The following is a 21,216-nucleotide window of genomic DNA, read 5'->3' as shown; positions in this document are numbered from 1 at the left end:
TTGGTACATACCCTCTAGTTCGAGAGAACAAGTTAGCAAACAAAATCACAAGTAGAGCGATAAGAAATAGAATATCCTTGGTGCAGACAATAGAAAGAGAACAATTTACCACTGTGGATTTTAATAGACGTTTCAGTTTGAAATTCTGAGAAAATTATTGAACGTGACAGCGACCTGAAAAAGTACAATAGCTGAAACATGACTATACTACTATAAGAACACCAGTCTGAATTTCTCAATGTATAATAATATCAAACAATGTCTAAAAAAAATGAGAAATCACAAATATCCACCCTTGTCTAATTTTAAAAACTTAGCTTTACTCATAACTTTCTCTGAGAAAAATTTATATTGTTATTTGCATTTTATACTTAGTTTATGTTACATAAAATGGTCCAAGAAAACTGTTAAAACAGGACTACTTCATAAATATAAGTGAGAGACTACTTATGCACCAGTCAGAAAAAAATTATATAATATTCTAACACAAAAGATCACATATACAAACTTTTTAGCACTTTATTTTAGGCATAAAACAGTTTCAATCTTTTTCAGTAATTTAAATATATCCAAACTATAGTGTCAATATGGTAATTTGTTACATCATGAGCCATATTAATTGTTAAAAAAATAAATAGAAATATACCAGTTGTAAAGCTAAAATTAGCAAAATACATTTGAATTTTAACATTGTTTCTAGTATGAAAATCAATAACAAAATGCAAAAGTGAAGTTAAATTTTAAAGTTGCCTAGAATGAACTTGAAAATAAATCATCTAAAATATCATATCCAGGATATTTTATCAGAACTATACCACTTGGTATTGAATTATTTTCGTTGTCATCATAACAATCTCTCCAGTCATTCAATACCTCTAATTGTTCTTTCAGTTCCATTGCATGCAGTTTTGTTTTTATTAATCTGTCACAAATCCAATGAATGTATCATACTCAGCTAATTCATCCCTAAGTATTCCATTTTTCACAAAATGGTTCATTAACACAGTGCAACACTTATCTTTGTATTTGTCTAAATAGATAACAATTCCAAATTCTTTCACTTATTTCATAGTTGGGAGTATGCTGGAATATATTATTGGCTGAACAATGGTAGTCAGCATAGTTAAATAATTTATCGCTTCCTGCAACCAATCATAGATTTGGGTTTTAGTTGTCAATGTTTGTTGCATTAGTACATTAGAATAATGGAAAGTGTTTGCTTTTGGTCTTAGATTTCACATAACTCTTGGACTCAACTTGTTTTACAATTCTTATTTATTCCCTACCATATGTATTTTAGAACTTGTTTTATTATATTCAGTTCTGAAAATTGCTTACCAGTTGTTATCATAATCTGAATTTTAAAAACAGAATAAACTGGAGAAGCCTGAGAATTTTTTTTTAACATCAAATGTAAATTTATCAATTATCAAAGTGACCATCCTAACCTCCCATTTAGCATTTTCATATAGGTTTCGGTAACTTTTTTAACCACATTATAAAAAATAATTTTTAAAGTAACTATCCCAAGTAAAAGCATTTTCAAAGTACTCTAACATAACTTTATACAAACAACAAATCCAATATCCCTCAAGAAACTCATAATCTTTGTATTATGAGTTTACTGATACGATAAGAGGAACCACATTCTTTATCTTACAGAGAAAGTATTCCATAATGAAGTTATTTACAAGAACACCTGAAAGGATCAGCATGCAATTCATTTCTTATAATAAAATTCCAACCAATCTCCTATGAATAGCATCCAGTTTTAAATCTGGCAATATTTTCAGATCTATTTTAAAACAGGGGCCACATTTTTCATTAATGTTTTACGTAGTGTTTTTGGTACGGAAAGACTTTCAAACTTCGTATGCTTATCTATTTTGTGTTATAGAACAGAAAAATATTTTTGTATTCGACTTTATTTCATGTAAAAAATTGTCTTATTTCGATAATTTCAACCAATCACTGACAAGTATTCAGTTGTTTACATTTACTCCTTTGGCTGATTAAGCGATGTAAAGCGTATTTAATCTCCATACCTTCGTTTTATTTGCTGTTTTCATTTTAAATTTGCTTTAACCCTAACCCTAACCCTACGGTTAGGGTTAGGGTTAATTGTTTCAGAATTGTTTGTTTATGTAGTCGGCACTTAATGTATATCGGCTGGATGGACGTCAGTGATTGGTTGAAATTACAGAAATACGACAACTTTCACATGGAATAACTTATGGATTTCTGTTTTTTTTTAAGAAGACTAAGAGAAAAAGATGTTTTATATGACACATTCTACCAGTGTTCCAAGTTTCAAAGTGTTTCGTTAATGAAAAATGTAGCCCCCGTTTTAAAAAAGATCCATATTTTCTTCTATTTGGTTCTTCATGTTGTCTAAATAAAGCAGAGAGCATAGGAATATAAAAGCTGTAGTTGTTGTTTAGTTCCAGGTCAGCTTCTAATTGGATAGACCTGTAATCTAAGTCATTCCAGCCATCACCATCTCATCTATGTATATGGAACCCAGAACCACATTATCTCATGTATCATTTTTTTACTAAGATAGTGTGGGTCAGATTTGACTACTATTTCTTGTAGGTTGAGTGACTACAGTTTTCTTCACTGGTTTACAACAGGGAAGTATCTACAAATGGTGTAACCCTACATTCCAAATTCCGTCAGATTTTCATTAGATAAGAATTAAAGAGAAATTATAAAATATCTCAAGGAGCAAGAAAATCCTCCCCAGGTTTCACACAATCAAAAGTAAAAATATTTCAAAACTAAAATACAAGTAAATAACCCTGACACTACCACCCAAACAAGTTCTAACTACATTTTTTTCAAATTGCCTTAGACAGCTGTTATCTATTGGAGCAATAGTTATCATTAATACAATAGCATATATCAGTTTATATTAAATATGATGCTGTCCATGGATGTGCAAAATAAGGACCGGCAGCTTAATTAGTAAATTTGAACTATGCTTCTTATATACAGTGTAAATCTGCAATAAAATCTTAAATGAATAACAATGAGTTCTTCATAGCTCTGTCTCAGTTATTATGCCAATAGAATAAATAAATGTGTGCTAAGAATCTTATTTCAAAAGAAAGAACACTTAAGACAGTTGCATTGACATGGCCTGATAAAGAATTGAGGACGTATGTATGCTTGTATAGAGTTGCTACACAAAAGAAAATAATTGCCAAAAGAACCTATCACTGTCCACAAAATACCTCAATAAGCATATATAAAGATATGTCAGTTCTATGTTTGAATTTAACAGATCTGTACTCAGTTCCTGACAGTTCATTTTGAAACTGATATCAGCTAACAATAATTGTGAAACTAAAGAGCTGATGGACAAATTATTATATAACCATGATAAAGTCATTTTAGAGAGTAGCTAAATTGCAGATAGGAACTCAATATTTATTCATTTGTAGCAAAAAGAGAGAATGTATTCTTCCAATTTAAAAAAATTGTGAAACCAAGGAAAATGGTAAATGAGGGGCATTATCTACAGAAAAGACTTAAATACACTTAAAATATTTTGGAGAATAATGAACATAAAAGAGCATAGCATTACATGTACCTATTTCCTCAATTGTTAATTTCTATAAACAAAGGAACATATGTTAGTTTTATTGAGAAAGTCAAAATAACACATTAATTATAAAAGAAAAAAATATGTAAGAAATTCTTCAATCACAGAAAATACAATCAACAGCTGGTTTATGTTAAGACTAGTTGAAAAAGAATGTTCAAAATATTTTTTAAAGACTGCTTTGCCAAAACAGAAATTAGGGAAAATTAATTCCATATAGATATACATCTTAAAAAGCAAATTTTAAGATTGTATAGTGCAAAAGGTAGTTACAAAATATGAGGAAAATAAAATATATTCATACTTTTTTTTAACTCTGAATACAAATTATTAATAGGGTTAGCTTATCTTCATAAGGAAAATGGGTCAATGTTGAAAAGCAAAACAGATTCTATTAAGACTCTAAGAAATGTTTAAAGGTCACAAAGGTGAGAAGTGCAGCACAAAAGAAAAGAGGGATTGGCATAAAGTGTTCACAGTACCATACACAGGCTCAATGATAAAAGTAATACCTTTACATTGTAGCAGGAACAGCCACCTGAGTGAAAAATGGCTGTCCTATATTGAAAAGTACAAAGTATTAGCTTGTCATCCATGGCTGCCAACCTTCACCTACAAGTACATGAAGGAGATATAATAAAGATGCCAAGTGAACTACAAGGATACTAAAATGTTTAAACAAACTATTGATAAAGAAAAATAGAATAATAATGATATTAATGATTACTAAATAAAATAGTTTCTCTGCTAATGAATATAAGTGGGTGAGTCTTCAACAAAGAAACCTCACATCATGCCAATCTGATAGCATATTATCTTTTATATATATATATATATATACGTCCTACCAGTTTAAATGCATTTAGGCACACTCTGCAGCACTATTTTATTAATATATTTTTACCTACTCAAATTACACAGGGAATTTCTATGCAGTCTGTTGACCTAGAAAGAACAACCAAATCTCCCACAAACACACTACCATCTTAAAAAGACACATTCAATAATGTAGTTTGTTTTGAAATTAAAAAAATGATAAAGCTGATCTGGAGCTGAACACGGACATGATACTTGTATGGAATAGCAAAATTTAAATTTTAAAAAAATTTTACCAAGAAAAATTACTTATTCAAAATTTTTCATTTATCTCATAACATTAGTGCAGATTATTACTGCAACATCCACTTTTAGGCTTCTGAAGATAACTAGCCCCAACCTTCATCACATTTTACAAACACAAAATGACCAGCTGTTAAGATCATTTTCATAAAAATAAAGAAAAAACAAAGTATTTTTATAGAATCAAAGTGAGATGAAGTTAATGAATTTAGAAGACTTAGAAAAGGGACTAAATTATAAGACGCTCTGAAGATTAATATGAAGTGGCTATACATAGTAAATAGAAAAATATCAGCTAGGCATTTGATAGATTTCTGACTGATGGACAAGGAACATCAGATGATTTGAGACCAGCCAATGGCTAGAGAGGGTAAACTGCTTGAATGATACAAAAGTGATATTAAGTTCTCTTACTAAAGAAGATCCCCCAGAAGTGGTTCTACAGAAACCATACTGGTAGTCAATGGCTGTTTTCAATACTTAAGGAGATGTAGGAATTAAAAGTGGCAGGTCAGGAATTGGTGGAATCTGAAAAGTTGCCTTCCTTTGAGAAGTACAAATTATATATTTCCATAAATTATGATATCCAAATCGAAGAGTCTGACAAAGATAGGGGCTAGTTTAGGAGTTTGCTGCTTGAAAGGGTTGTATTGTTGAATTATAGTAACTGAATAAATTTTGCTTTCAGTGGTAGAGCGAGCAAGTTCAAGAAAAGAAATTCGGGGGGGGGGGGGGGGCGCATGCATGCATGTGTACACACATACATGCATACAGGCACATATTCAGAGCTGCCTGGATATGTTTGTACATGTCCAGTGTCAGACTGGGAAGAAATTAGCAACAAAGTTTGCAGCCTTATTTGCAGAAGTGTTGCTTGCAAAAACATCTTAGTTGGATCTTCAAAGTTAGTAAACATGTTCTTACATGGCACAAGAAAGCCAAGTTGTAATTTAACTGAGAAGGTGAGTGTTTGCACAGCAATGGGGAGGGGGAGGTTGCCTCAAGGCTGATGATGACAAGCATTTTATTCATTGTGCTCTAACACTGTTCTTTACCTGTACAGCAGACTTGAAGGTAATAGGGTTAAATTGTGAAAGATGTTAAAAGACAGACCTAAGAGAAGATCCAATTAACTTTCTTGAGTGAGGAAGAGATGAAGTACATTTTCCTCCAAAAATAGTCAGCAAAGAATTGATGGAGTTGGTTTCAATTACAGGTGGCAGAGGTAGTATGAGAGTTAAGGAGTAGGTTACTTTGATTAGGCATGGATTAGAAAATCTGATAGGGGCAGAATGATGGTTGAATTTATGACTGTTGTTTAACAGGTATTGTCTAATAGCATGACCTCACCTAATGATGTTGACAGAAAAGCATAACTTCTTCACAGTTACTCTTTGTTTTTTCTTGTTTCTCCCTTCCCTTACTCCCTTACTTTTTTGTTTCATCTCCTTGCTTCACTAATACAACCTTACTCTTCACTATCACAGTTCACTTGGTTGTCAGTGCCATGTGGTCTGGTTGGTGTCATAAGCAGAAGTTCCATAATCATTTGACTCTCTGAATCCACATCTTATAGTGTGTGCGTGTGCGTGTGTGTGTGTGTGTGTGTGTGTGTGTGAGTGATCACCATCATTTAACGTCTGTTGTCCATGCTGGCATGGGTTGGATGGTTTGACCAGAGCTGGCAAGCTGGAAGGCTGCATCATGCTCCAGTCTGATTTGATAATTACTACAGTTGGATGCCCTTTCTAATGCCAACCACTCCGAAAGTGTAATGGGTACTTTTACATGCTTCTTTTGGCTGTCTCCACACATATACTCGGCAGGTGGTCGGAAATATGGTAAAAGATGACTTGTCCAAGAAAATAACATTCTTCCACTGCTCTAAGGACCAATTCTGTAGGTTTTTACTCCACTCTGAACGCTTTGCAACATTTGTACTTGAAAGTAGTGGTGTTCTGATTGCAGCACTCCCATGAAATCTGGTTTTGTGCAGCTCCCAGCGAACAGTTTTTGTGGAAACTGGGTTCTCGAGGTGGTCATTAAGCTCTGCAGTAATTTTGGGAGCTCTACTTTTGTGATCCTTTCTAACAATTCGCGTAAGAGTCCAACAGTCCCTATTTGAAAGCTTTGGTTTTCTTCTGGAATTTTGTTTCAATGAGGAGGTTTTTCCCTCTTTCTCAAAGGCTGTCATTGCTTTCGAGACAGTACTTCTTGATACACCAAACATTTCGACTGTTTTCGTTACACTAGCGCCTGCCATACAAGCACCAACAATTTGACCACTTTGAAAAGAAACAGCAATTTTAGCAAAACATATTAAGCAACACTAATAATAAATCAAAAAACAAAAATAAACAAGCTTTTCACGGTTTTATAGATATTTCAAAATTATGATGCTAGGTGTTCCCATTATTTTGTCCAACCCCTGAATATATATATATATTGCATGCACACACATAAGCACATGCATGCATACATAAATATGAGTGTCCATTCTATGTCAGGAAACTTCAGTCACACTTTATTTAGAAATATGAAATATATTCACTACAAAAGTTGTAGATTTATATAGAGATGATGGGCTGGCAATATCTGAGCACTCTAACAGCCATTACTTCCACTAATCTTCAATAATGCAACTACCACATAAATCACAAGAAACTAGTACATTTTAAATATAAAATTTCATATACACCTTAACACTAAATTACCACTCCCATCCAATGGAAAGAGATACTGCAACATTACCTGATTTACAGATTTCTTCTCTTTAAATACTAAGTCTAACATTGCTAAAAATTTCACAGCATTAATAAACATTTCTGCTCAACCACCAATAGCATTAATAAACATTTCTACTCAACAACCAATGCCAAGAACTATTTCAATAGAAATAATGCATGCCCTACTTAGTCATGTAATGCTGAAATGATTATCTACGAGATAGAGATCACCTCCACCAAATCATACTCAAACATTATGCTTAAACACTATGTCAGTAAGATAGGAGGTATACTTTAACCAGACTTCTTTCTTCAGAAATACAGGAATGCAGTTAAACTATATCATTGTGTCTGGTAATTGAAAGAACATGCTACTACATTTGAAATCAAGTAGATAGATCCTTGAGAGACCAAGACCATATAAAAAAAAATGGCACAAAATGTTGAGGGTTATACATAACTGGAAGGAACCTCATACTCAATAAATCCAGACTTTCAAAATGTCAAATCAGATCTTTACCAAATGTCACTACTAAGTATCTACTGTAAGATTGGAAGATTATATCACAGCTTGACTGATTGAATCAATACTTAACTATTTACCAAGAGCAGTGGTACTCTCTATCTTCAATTTTATCCCAAAATGAAATTTCCAATCTCTATACACTGTCAATCCTTTGCCAGTAAAGCAAGATATTTAATACACTCATCAATACTTTCATGATTTCAACTTAACTTTTCCAAATTTACTACTACAAAGTTTACTTTTAATTAACTCAAATAACTTATCCCAAGTAATATATGTAATGAGTTATGTTCTTTACCATATAAATCATATATGTAGCTGATATTAGAGCTAGACACTCAAGTATTTTGATTGTCCGATGACTTTGCAGCACTCCTAGATATGCTACCAAGTTATAATGTGTTATCGCATATAGACTTTATCATTTAATACATTTCATTTTGCTATATGTATTAAATTTTCTGTTGTGGTATTGTTTTTTTATGCAAGCATCCGTAGCTTAATGTAAATACACACACGCACCCAGCAGATTGTATACTAAGTGTGATGTAGTGGTAAGGGTGCCTTGAATGTAGAAGTGAAGGCTGTAAAGAAGTGAAGCAAGCATACTATGTAGAATGTATAATGCTAGTGCGCATAAATGATGGAGAACCAGTGAACCAAGAGGAAAAAAATGATATATAAGAGGAACCGGACGTATGTAAGAGAGAAGACTGAGCTGATATGGGCAGCTGATGCACGAGTTGTATAAAGAAGTGCCAAGCTTTCAAAGTTGATGGAACCTGTAAGAAATGGGAGAGCTAGGAAAACATGAGCCAAAGTGAAGACTGACCTCAAACGGCTAAATCTCATGAAATGAGTACTGAAAAGGTTGCACTGGAGAATGTTGGCCTATACATACTTGGTGAAAATGGACAAGAAATTGGTGTTGCTGGTAATTGAAAATGGCATATAAATCTACATCTGGGTCTCTTGCCCTTTATGTTTTTGTGAAGTTTCCCTCTTCCTTCTCTTTCATACCTTCTCATCTATCAGGTTTCCTGTTTAATGAGGGATGGCATTATATCTGTCTACATCCAATCTTCTACCTTCATCTATGACTTCTTTTTCTTGCCACACTGTCAGTATAATTAAGGATCTATTTGTTTCAACTGTCCCTAACACCACCCTTCTTTATTATTAACCATCACTCCCTCTCTTATTATTCCCTACCTCATCATTATGGAGCACTATCACTCTTACCTGTACCTATGTTTACTCACTCTCTCAACATCAGCCATCTTTTTGCTTACTTATCACTCATTCACACACACACACACACACACACACACACACACACAATTCCTTTCTCTGTCACTCATTGTTGACATTCACTACTCTCTTTCACTTCTTTAACATCATCCTGTCTCCTTCCTATAACTCTTCCCTTACATCATGCCACTCACACTGTGTTCCTATTCAACACCTGCCAACAACTAACGGTAGTTATATATCACTGGCTCTCTTCTATTACTCCTTTCAAGAACTCTCTCATTACCATCACTCTGCTTCGTACGTTCATCCTGATTCCCCCACATTGACTGTCTCTTCTATTCATCCTTTCACTCAGGTTACCTTGAACAAGCAGAAACAGTATAGGGTAGAGGAGACACTACTCTTGCCAAAGGCAAAATAATTTTTATAGTACTGCTACCACAATAAAATTTACCCAATATACTTTGTAAAGTGGCTGGTGTTAGGAAGGACAACCAACCATTGAAACCATGCCAAATATGAAATGTAGGAGGGTAGTTATGTAAAGAACTGACTTGGGCTATGATAACCTGTCCAGTTCATGCTAGTACTTGAAAGTAGATATAAAATGAAACATCCATATACACACAAACACAATCATCATATAAGTACAGATGTGGCCATGTGGTAAGAAGATTGCTTCCCAACAACATGGTTTGGGCTGATCAAAGCCTTGTGAGTGGGTTTAGTAGATGGAAACCGAAAGAAACCTGCCGTGTGTGTGTGTTTGCTCTCTTTCTCTCTGTGTCCCCCCACTACCACCACCACACCACTGCTTGACAGCCAGTGCTGGTGTGTTTATGTCCGTGTAACTTAGTGGTTTGGCAAAAGAACCAATAGAACAAGTACCAGGCTTTAAAAAAATATGAATACAAGGGTTGATACATTCGACTAAAAATTCTTCAAAGCAGTATCCCAGCATGGCTGCAATCTAGTGACTGAAATAAGTAAAAGGAACAAAAGGAATATGTCAAACACCATCATACTCATATACACACTAGTAGTTTATCCATCCACAACATGATGGCAAGTAAAACATTAAACAGAATGTACAATTCTGTATTCTTACTTATTAATTTATCCAACAAATCATTATATCATTTAAACTAAAATATACAGGAATCATCGTTGTTTTAATATATATATTTTTTTTCCTTGGTGACAATGTACAATTTCCTTATATCAGTTCTCTATCCCTTTGAGATCCAATATTCTCTGATGTGACCGAAACACTTCCAAGAATGAGTTAATCCTTACTGCAAGTAACATCCAAAGGCAACATATTTCTGTGATCAAATAAATAAATTCAAAACATTTCTAGCCTCTCTCCTTTCAGGACATCAAGGAATCTTTTTCTGGCCATATTTCTTGTTAGACATACCTAACTTTTGCCTATTATTCTATGAACTGTGTCTTTTTCTTCATTACTTCTAAACCTGCTCCATTTCTCTTACGGCCAAATGTAATATGCTACTCCAATGTTATGATATATATTAACTGTGATACTACCCCAGCTACAGAACTGGTCAATAGTTTACAGTACATTGATCCTTAGGTATGCTCAAATGTATTCTATGCTGTTCCCAACTGTCTACATAAATGTTTGCTAGCACTATGTGAAAATTAGCTATCACAAAACCATTTTGGCCTCCATGTTTTCCATTATTATCAGCTGGCTTTCTGGAGTTTGTGCAACAGACATTAGTTTCTTAACATTTCAAAACACACAAAAACATAATTCTTCTGTCTTAATAACAAGCCTATAGCTTCCCTGCATCAGAGTTAATAATATTTTGATGCTATACTATGACTAATTATACCCTGGTACACTTACCATATCTCAGTCTTTGAGGTAGTGGTACAAAAACTTTGTACCAAGAACTGGTCCATCTGCATAGGTTTCTTCAGTTTGCAGAGTATACAGAGCGCTTTCAGCTGCTGCCATGTTGCTTATTGTAAGTCTATTTTTAATGATTCTATCATTCCTCTTAACAATAATACAGTCTATCAATAGAGTATATAACTGTAATACCAGAATGATTACCTACTTAAGGCTATACCCATGTGCCTTCTGTACCAAATTTGACTAATACACTTTCCCAACATATTTCCTATATACAGGATACATGTAGTCAAGCATCTATCAACGGAAACAAAGAAAGTTGTCCTCTTTACCAACTTAGTGTGGAAAGTGTAACTAATGAATGCAATTATTTTGTTAAATAAAATAACTTCAGTCATTAACTTCATGTTAATAATATTCACTTTAAAACTAAGAGTCCCTAAAAAGCAAAATAATATGGTACATCAATAATTGGTGCCCAAAAGAACTAAAAGAAACTGGGTAAGGTAAATGTTCAAGAGTAATAAGATTATTAATTTTCAAGCTATTAATCTCATCAATAGAGATGAAACATCTTTTAAATATTTATTTTGAAATGAGGTTTCAATGTGTTTCATCTTTGTCATATTCCTAGGTGTATACATGATACCAATTTGAATTTTAACTAGGAATCATTCAGGCACTGACACATGTACATGCATCAAAGGTCTAGTATTATTATTTGGTCCAAAATAAAGATTTCTAATTCGAAAACAGTTTGGTACTATATACACATCCACTGATGTGTACATAGATAGAACAATGATAATGATGACTGGAGATCTTTGTTTTTCTTCATTCATCTTCAACTATGCGGTTACTATCCTGAAAAATTTATTTTACTGGGTGTTGTTATTATGATAACTTCTAGAAAGCAATTCTGTGAAAATTTCAAAGTCTTAATAGCATGAAGAATTCTATGTTCCAGTTTTGCATAATGGTTTAATTTCTAGCATTTTCTATTTTTAAATAATATTAACAAAATCTGATTTTGCAGAAAATAAAAAAAATTAATAAAAATCATGACAATTCAGATCACAATGCCAAAAGGATTTTAAAAGCTGATAAAGAGAGTAATAATGCAGATGTTGGAAACAAGACAACATTGAGGTAAATTATATGAATCATCACCATCAACATCATCATATTAATGTTCAGTTTACCATGTTTGCATGGGTTAAATCATTAGTGATGATCACCTTTTATCAGTACAAATAACAGCTATAGAACAAGTAGCTGAAAGCGTGGAGCACCAAACTAAATATATTACAATACATACTATTGGAGCTTGGTGCAGCCTCCTGGCTTGCCAGTCCTCAGTCAAAACGTCCAACCCATGCCAGCATGGAAAGCGGACATTAAACAATGATGATGACAATGACTATCATATCTAATTGTCAACATTCCTCTTCAAACTTCTATACTCAGTTAAATATCTACCAGTAATATACTGAAATAAAACTGGCCTTGCATCTGATCAAAATACTACAAACACCACGTAGGTTTAATACTTCAAAGGCTAACAAATTTATTTGAAACAAATATGAAATTTCTTTTTACTATTTTTGTTTTTAATCTTGAAAAATTTAAAAAAAAGTTTATCAGATGAAGAAGTTCGCCAGCAAGCAAGATTTAAATACTGTCTCTTCACACAATGAAGACTATTTAAAAAAAAACAAAAAAAAAAACACATGACTAGTTACCTAAAAAACTAATTTTCAAAACAAATACATATAGGCATATGAGTGGCTGTGTGGTAAGTAGCTTGCTTACCAACCACATGGTCCTGGGTTCAGTCTCACTGTGTGGCACCTTGGGCAAGTGTCTTCTACTATAGCCTCGGGCTGACCAATGCCTTGTGAGTGAATTTGGTAGACAGAAACTGAAAGAAGCCCGTCGTGTGTGTGTGTGTGTGTGTGTGTGTGTGTGTGTGTGTGTGTGTGTGTGTATATATATGTGTGTATGTGTGTGTGTGTGTATATATATATGTGTGTATGTGTGTGTGTGTGTGTTTGTGTGTCTGTGTTCGCCCCCCCCCAACATCGCTTGACAACCGATGCTGGTGTGTTTATGTCTCCGTAACTTAGTGGTTTGGCAAAAGAGACTGATAGAATAAGTACTAGGCTTACAAAGAATAAGTCCTGGGGTCGATTTGCTCGACTAAAGGCGGTGCTCCAGCATGGCTGCAGTCAAATGACTGAAACAAGTAAAAGAGTAAAAGAGAGATACAAATGTTAAGCCATTTACAGTTGAATATAGTCCATAAATTTCTCAACAATAAAATAAATACTGATGAATATGAAAAATATTTAGAAAATTGTAAAATAATACCTTATTGCTTTGGTTCATAACATTAATTTCCCAGCTTTCTATGTTTTTGTAGGTTATTATATAAATACTGCAATTTTGGATGTATATTGTTAAACAGTATACATCACTTTCCATTTATGAAGTAATAAGCACTATGGTGCAATTGTATGGCCTCAAGAAACTGAGCTTGATTTCAATTCCCAGTTGGAACTGCTTAAACTGCTTATGTCATAAGCAAAAGCCAACAATTTTCTCCCATACTGCAAATTTTTTTTTATTTCTAAGGCAATCTGACTTGTGTAAAGAAATAAAAGAATTTCTGTTCACTTATATAAACTTGAACGTTTTTTTTAAAGTAAGTGAAGCATGTTACTTAACTTCAGTGCTAAATGACAGAGTCCAAAACTTCTCTGAAAGAAAAACTAATAACTCCTCATCATTTACTTTCTCTAGTTGGCTTGAATTTAATGCATAAAATTTCATAGTTAATTTTCATTGAAATTTTACTTCCATCTTGATAAGAATTTGGCTTATTTGCAAGAATGTTATATAAAAATGGATTATATTTGATAGCTGTGTTGATGTATAATGAATGACTGAAACTTAAGAGATTTAATAGGCAAACAATTTTATATGGATTCAGTCAGTACCACAAGAAAAAATTGCTTTATCCTTTATTCTTTTTCCAGCAGGTTGGCATAGGTTACATTTTTATGTGCCATTTTTTATAATATCATGAAAAATTTTCATTGTGAATTCATGTAAAAGTACACTTAAGGGTTTGTTTCTATCAAGTGTCTGTGCGTGTGTGTGCGCATGCTCACACATGTACAAAATTGTGCAATACTTTCCATTTAAATTGAATTGTAAAAGTTCAGAAAACTTTTTGACAATGATTTACTTATAAGTTCTAGTAGTTAAATTTTGGTGTGCGGTAAGAAGCTTGCTTCTCAACCACATGGTTGTGGGTTCAGTCCCAGTGTGTGGCACCTTGGGCAAGTGTCTACTACTATAGCCTCAGGCCAACCAAAGCCTTGTGAGTGGATTTGGTAGACAGAAAGACAGAAACTGAAAGAAACCCGTTGTGTGTGTGTATATAGAGAGGGGGAGAGGGGGAGAGAGAGAGAGAGAGAGAGAGAGAGAGAAAGAGAGAGAGAGAAAGAGAGAGAGAGAGAGAAAGAGAGAGAGAGAGAGAGAGGATGTGTGTGTAAATATATATATATATATATATATATATATATATATATATATATATGTATACATATCTATTATCTATGTGTGTGTCTTTCTGTCTGTCTGCCCCCCCCCCCCCCATCACCACTTGGTGACCAGGGTGTGTTTACATCCCTGTAATCTAGCGGTTCGGCAAAGAGACTGATAGAGTATGTACCAGGCTTAAAAAATAAGTCCTGTGGTCAATTCATTCAACTAAAAATTGAAGATGGTGCCCCAGCATGGCCACAGTCTAATGACTGAAACAAAAGATAAAAGATATCTTATAGACTTATTTTCCTAAAGAAAAAACAGTTCCCTCAGAAACAATGCTCAGAGAAAGCACCATCTACTATCTGCAATTTTTTCAATTATTTTGATAGCAACAATTAGGTAGTCAGAGTAACAATAACACAACATTTAAAGTACTTTTTATAAAATACTTATTTGTAAATTTTGCGTAACACAATATTTCAGAATTTTTTAGTTTATAATTAAAACAGTGTTTAGTTACTTTAACTTTATGAAAGAACAGAGAGTAATTGACAATGTCTCTGAATGAATAGATACAATTATAGAAGTCAACAACAAAGTTATTAACAGAAAAAATATTAAGTAGGAGATATAGCATCCTAGTTTATGATAATACATAACATAGAAATCAAAGAAGGTACTAACATATGTATGTCTGATTCTGCCTGTAAGGTAAACTGGAGTTCTTATAGTCTTATTTGGACATGCATCCATAAGTAAGGGATTTAGTAGATGCAATTTACATCAGAAGTATTTGATGCTAACTGTATCAACCCATCTCAATATTTTCTGGGCATCGTGAATAGTATAGAAGAAGTTACCAGTAAGGTTGGTAACTTCAATGAAACCAAAATTATAATCAATGAAAAAAGCAAACATATTTTTGTGGAACTATTTGTTGATAATTTATTCCATTATTAATGATTTGAAAAGAAGAGAATTTGAATCACATTTAACAAGGATTGACAGGATCATTGTAAACTCTTTGTGGCAAAGTAATTACATCAAGAACCAATATACTGTCGGTAAAAAAAATTACCATACTAAATACAATATTTGTAAATTCATCATGTTTTTTTATTGGTAGAATGTATATAAAAAGAAAAACAAAAGTCACTTTTAAAAATAGAAAAGAAAAAAATTAGGATTAGTAAATAGACAACACTATTTTGAATTTGTAGAAACCTTCTAGAAAAGCAAATAATGAGTAAGGCCTCTTCACTAATCTGTTATTTTGCGATATTTGGAAATTCATTGACGATACTTTGACATCTCAATGCACTACTTTTATATTTTCCTTTTCCTAATACAGAATTTCCACACAAACCATATGCTGTTCAGTTACAATTTCATTTCTTGATTGTTCCTTTTTTGGAACCTAAACATTTTCAGATTTAGGAGAGAATTTTTTGGTCTGAATTTCTTTTTTACTGTTAATGAAATGCAACCTAAGCACTCTTTAATGCATAGTGATGGATTTACTTCATGCATAATAAGCAAGACAATGAATTTATTGTTGATGTATTGGCATGCAATTTAATTACCTTGTAATGAAATTACAGGCTATGTATTTACTATGACATAATTATTGGTGATGAAAGGTTTGACTTTGAGGGAGATGTGAAAGCTTCAAATCTCTAGATTACAGGGTTGATACTTAAAAAGAGAGAAAAGTTACCAAGTGTTAATTTGGAGGTACTCTTTTAATGAGCACCTTTATCGAAATGAAGGGTACAGAATCATCTGGAAACATTTGCACAGCATCATATATGAAATTTTCCTTCCACTTACAGTACAGGAAAATCTTAACAATGGCCATGATAGCATAAAATAAAAATAATGTTACTATCGTTGCTTCACATTACTATCTACATTGTAAGGTTAGATAAATTTACTCTTAATCAGAAGTTGAAATTAGAAAAGTAAGCATGTGTATGCTAATATAAATATAATAATAATGAGATAACACTGCATTCTTATCATTAAGATAGCCATTTGTTTTTATGACCTGAATGTATCATCTGATATATCTAGCTTGGTATAATTAGAAAATTAAGCATCATTCAAATTTGGATAGTATCAGGTCATTAAGAATGAAATGTCTGATTTTGAACTGAAAGTTTATTTTACTTTATCGCAACAAAAAGCAATGCAGCTAAATGCACCTAAATTATCAATACAATTTTGCCATTTTATCAGTAGCTTATTTACACTGGCAGTGAAGAATTCTGGAGAGCAAGACGTGATGAAATCACAAAAGGCTGTTTTCTTCAGATTTGAAGTTTTGTCCTTGCAAAATGTTGTCAAATATATGGAAAACGTGACAGTCAGTTGGTGCAAGGTGTGGTGAATATGGTGGATGACAGAGTACTTCCAAGTTCACTTGCTGTAAATTGAGTAGTGTTCTTTGTGCAACATGTGGTTGAGCATCGTCCTGCAAGAGAATTGGCCTGTCTCTATTGACCAATCTCGGTTGTTTAATTGCAAGTTCACTCATCATTTCATCCAGTTGGTTGATGTATACATCTGCTGTAACTGACTTATCAGGTCTCTTGAAGCGATAGTAGCTGACACCAGTGCTGAACCACCAAACAGATACCATTAGCTTTTTTTTTTGGTGAATATTCTTTTTGGATTGTGTTTTAGTACTTCATCCCTATCCAACTACCATGAAGAATGCTTGCTATTGTTGAAAAGAATCCATATTTCATCACACATAACAATATGATGCAAAAATGGTTTGCCTTTATGCTGTGACAGCAAAGAACAGCAAATTTCAAGATGACATGTCATTTGATGCTCGTTCAGTTCATGTGGTACCCACTTGTCCAGCTTCTTTACCTTGCCGATTTGTTTCAGATGGTCCAATATAGTTGGAATTGAAACATCAAACCTTGCTGCTAACTCATGTGTAGTTTGAGATGTATCCGCTTCCACTACAGTTTCCAGCTCATCATTATCCATCTTGGTCTCTAGTCTACCATGGGGCTGATTTTCAAGAGTAAAGTCACCAGACCGGAATTTCTCAAACCATCGAAGTACAGTGTGCTCATTTGCCACATCTTCACCAAACACCTCATTGATGTTTCGAGCTGTCTGGGATGCATTGGTTCCACGACGGAACTCATATTCATAAACAACACGACTATTTAATCTATCCATAAGTTCACAAAAATTGATTTATAAGAGAAAACTCACAATATAATCAAACACCATGAATTGCATTTCGAAAAGTGGTGATGTAACTCTTCAATGTTGTAAAACAAAGAATTATCAGGCTAAAACATTAGAGTTAACAACTGTCAAACTTGGTGCATAAGAAAATCAGACATTTCATTCTTAATGACCTGATAAATATACTGACACACTTTTATATTGTATGAATCTACATGAGAAAGGTATGAACAGTAAATAACCTCCTTTTCAAAACCTAAGAAGGTAAGAAGTGGTTATGTTTTAATCAGTTCTTACAGAAAATAATTTCCACTATTTCCCAATGTAAAGACATGGCAAATAGGAAATGTACTAATTTGAGATATTGAATTTCCAAATTAAGCTGATGAAAAACTACTACTCTTCCAATTTAATAGAGAGTAAAGCTATTTTAATCTACCAGTTTTCTACTTAAAGTTTCTGCAGGAACTTTCATAAAACTATATCCAAAAATATTTACATTTTAAGATCTCACACAGCTTCTTAAAATCACAATCATTTGTAAATTAACAGAAAAGAAAACTATGTAAAAGTAAAAAGATGGTAGGATATAACTACAAGAGTAGTACATTAAGCATCTAAGTGACTTTGGCAGAACACGAAAACAATAGGTAGGCTCTTACTTTCAGCTGCTGTGGGAGCAGATGTAATTGACATATGACAAGATTATCTAGAGTGGGGTGATGGAAAAGAGAACCCTTACATAAAATTAAAGATTTTACTTTCACAGATGCTAAAAATTTTTGAAGTTGTAAAAGCAAAGGCATACAAGTACATACTCAACCATGACAGATACGGGATATAATATATCTAACTGCCACTCACTGAGATCACGTCTGGTTAATTTCTAATAGCAACTCAAAACTCATATGAAGTGAAGAAAGTTTGAAAATTAATAATTTTATGCATTTCATCCATCCTTCTCAATAATAGCTTTTGACTATATAGAAGTCAGTTAGGGGTAAAAGTTCCCATGGAAGACTTCATATGATGCAATATGTAACTGAAAGGTAGCTCTTTATAGATCTATGCTAGCAGGGAAAAATAAACATAAAACTGATATTAATAAGGATATGTTGGTGAAATAAAGATGAAAGAATATACGCGAAAACTATGAGTTTTTAAAATGCCCATAGTATATTTCTAAATAGGACAGCAAACTCTAAACTTTACAATATAGTAAGCAATGATGATTTAACTAGAGCAATAAAATATTATAAAGAAATGAATTCCTTTTTCTTGAAACAAGAAAAAAAAATCAAATATGATTTAAGTATTTTTTCAAAAAATGATATGCACAGAACAAATTAACAAAGAGAAATATACTTAGACAATCTCTCAAGATCTAAATTTTGGATGCATATGAATTACTTATATAAAAGTAACAATTTTAACACTACTAATGTATACATACTAAGAAGTAAAGCAATTACAAAAGAATTTGTAAAGGGTAGTCTACCATCTATTATCTCTCTATCTCTCTTATTTATACATATTGATAGAGATTCAATAGTTTGAGTAATAAGTCTATCAATTTATCTGAAATCATACTATATCTCTTGCAAAACTATTGTTGGCAACACCAACAGAATATCACATTCATAGAGAGTGAATATGGCTACTAATCCATTAACTGCAGGATTTTACACACTATACAAAGTTTTTAGGATTTCCTCTTCTAGATTTGCAATGAATACTAGGTTAACCACTTACAGACACCTATCCTTGAAATCAATCCTAAATTTCTTAATGAATTCAATATCATAAAAGAAAGAAACTGTAAACAAAGCCTCAACAAACATGCGCTTAATTTTTAGAATCCTTCATTATGTATAGTTCATTGTTACCTTACTTTAAGTTTCTAATTACACATTATGAACAATTCTATGTCATTCACTTTTTCCCCTAAACTACATTATATCAAAGTTACAAGTACATTGAATTAAAATTGCTATGTAGATATTGTAAGTATTTGGTGCAATTAATGTGTATACAAGATGTATTATTTTGGGTAGATTGACAGTGAATAAACAATTTATAAATAATGGATGCATTGCTGCAACCATTGCTAGTGAAAAACAACTCTTCATAAAAAGAGTAAACTTCATAATTCATGTCAAGAATGTAATACTATAGAGAAGTGGGACATCAACTGCTTAGTTAGCAGAACTGCAGTGACTGGAGAAAATTACCATAAATATAATTTACTGGATAAAGAACATGAATTTGAGAGATAAAATATGCTATGTGTAAATGAATTCAAAAGAAGACTGGATATTTGAATTTTGTTAACAGTGTGTGAGAAAGATAACTGTTCTTATATAACCATATAAACATGTCTATGAGAACAGATAAGTAAAACATATGCAATGATTGTAATAGTGGAATATAACAGAAATACGGATGAAACAGACAAGAAAAATTAAACCTTGGAAAATTAGGCTTAAGACAGGCAACTCTGCAAAACAAGAATACCTCCAGATATGCTGTGGTATAAAACTCTAATTGTAACAGCCGGATGTGGGTGAACATTAAAACTTTATATTGATGAAGTAGTGCAAATGACATTCCCTTCCTACACTAACTGATCACCACCACTTCATTCTACACAAAAAAAAAAAAAAAAGCCAAATTTTTACTAATCATTTATGATGAGAATCCTGTAAAGAAATCTCAAGATAAATGTTAACCCTACAACATACAAGTAGTACACAACACACATGAACAAACAACAAATATTAAATTTCCAATACACAGACTCCCTGGACAAAACCATACCAAACCATGGACCTAACTTTCAAACTGAAAGCAACAGAAATAGAGCAAAGAGAAAGGTAAAACTCACAGCAGCTGGTTTTAAGGTAAATGAATATGATTAGGCTGATTAATGTTTCAGTTATAACATTAGATAAATGTTTTATACATCTTGAACAATTCTAAACTTGATGACTATATACCACAATAACTTTGATGAGTTAATAGAATATTATCATAGTTTTATAATGCAAACTTGCAATTTAAGAGTACAGATTATGCTAATATCAAACCAAAAACCTGTCAATACTATTACAGCAACTGAGTTTCATTTTATACAACTTTATTAAAATGAAGTCATGGTTGTTAAACAGAATTTCTGCTTCTACTTTCTTACCAGTCAAATACTATATTTACTCATATACAATGATTGCCATGTGCAATATGAACTGTTAACGATAGACAATGAAATACTGAAAATAATATATCTGGTGTATAGTACACATTGACTTTTCCTAAGTATGGAAAAACAAGTTTTAGT

The 21,216-nt window shown here is 32.7% G+C and overlaps 1 non-coding gene and 1 pseudogene across 1 annotated transcript in view; both read right to left on the bottom strand.

The window, feature by feature from the left end:
• Positions 1-494: 494 nt before the first annotated feature.
• LOC106883364 (uncharacterized) overlaps positions 495-21,216 on the bottom strand; it is a 78,521-nt gene continuing 57,799 nt past the window's right edge. The window contains exon 3 of the transcript XR_016241979.1: positions 495-4,219. This is a non-coding gene — a transcript (uncharacterized LOC106883364). The remainder of the gene's footprint in view (positions 4,220-21,216) is intronic.
• On the bottom strand, positions 14,803-20,085 carry LOC149135659 (histone-lysine N-methyltransferase SETMAR pseudogene; annotated as a pseudogene).

Source organism: Octopus bimaculoides, chromosome 5 (assembly GCF_046866305.1).
Source record: "Octopus bimaculoides isolate indiv1 chromosome 5, ASM4686630v1, whole genome shotgun sequence".
NCBI classification, from domain to species: domain Eukaryota; kingdom Metazoa; phylum Mollusca; class Cephalopoda; order Octopoda; family Octopodidae; genus Octopus; species Octopus bimaculoides.
The sequence above is the reverse complement of the archived record's forward strand: the minus strand, read 5'-3'. Positions and strand labels throughout refer to the sequence as shown.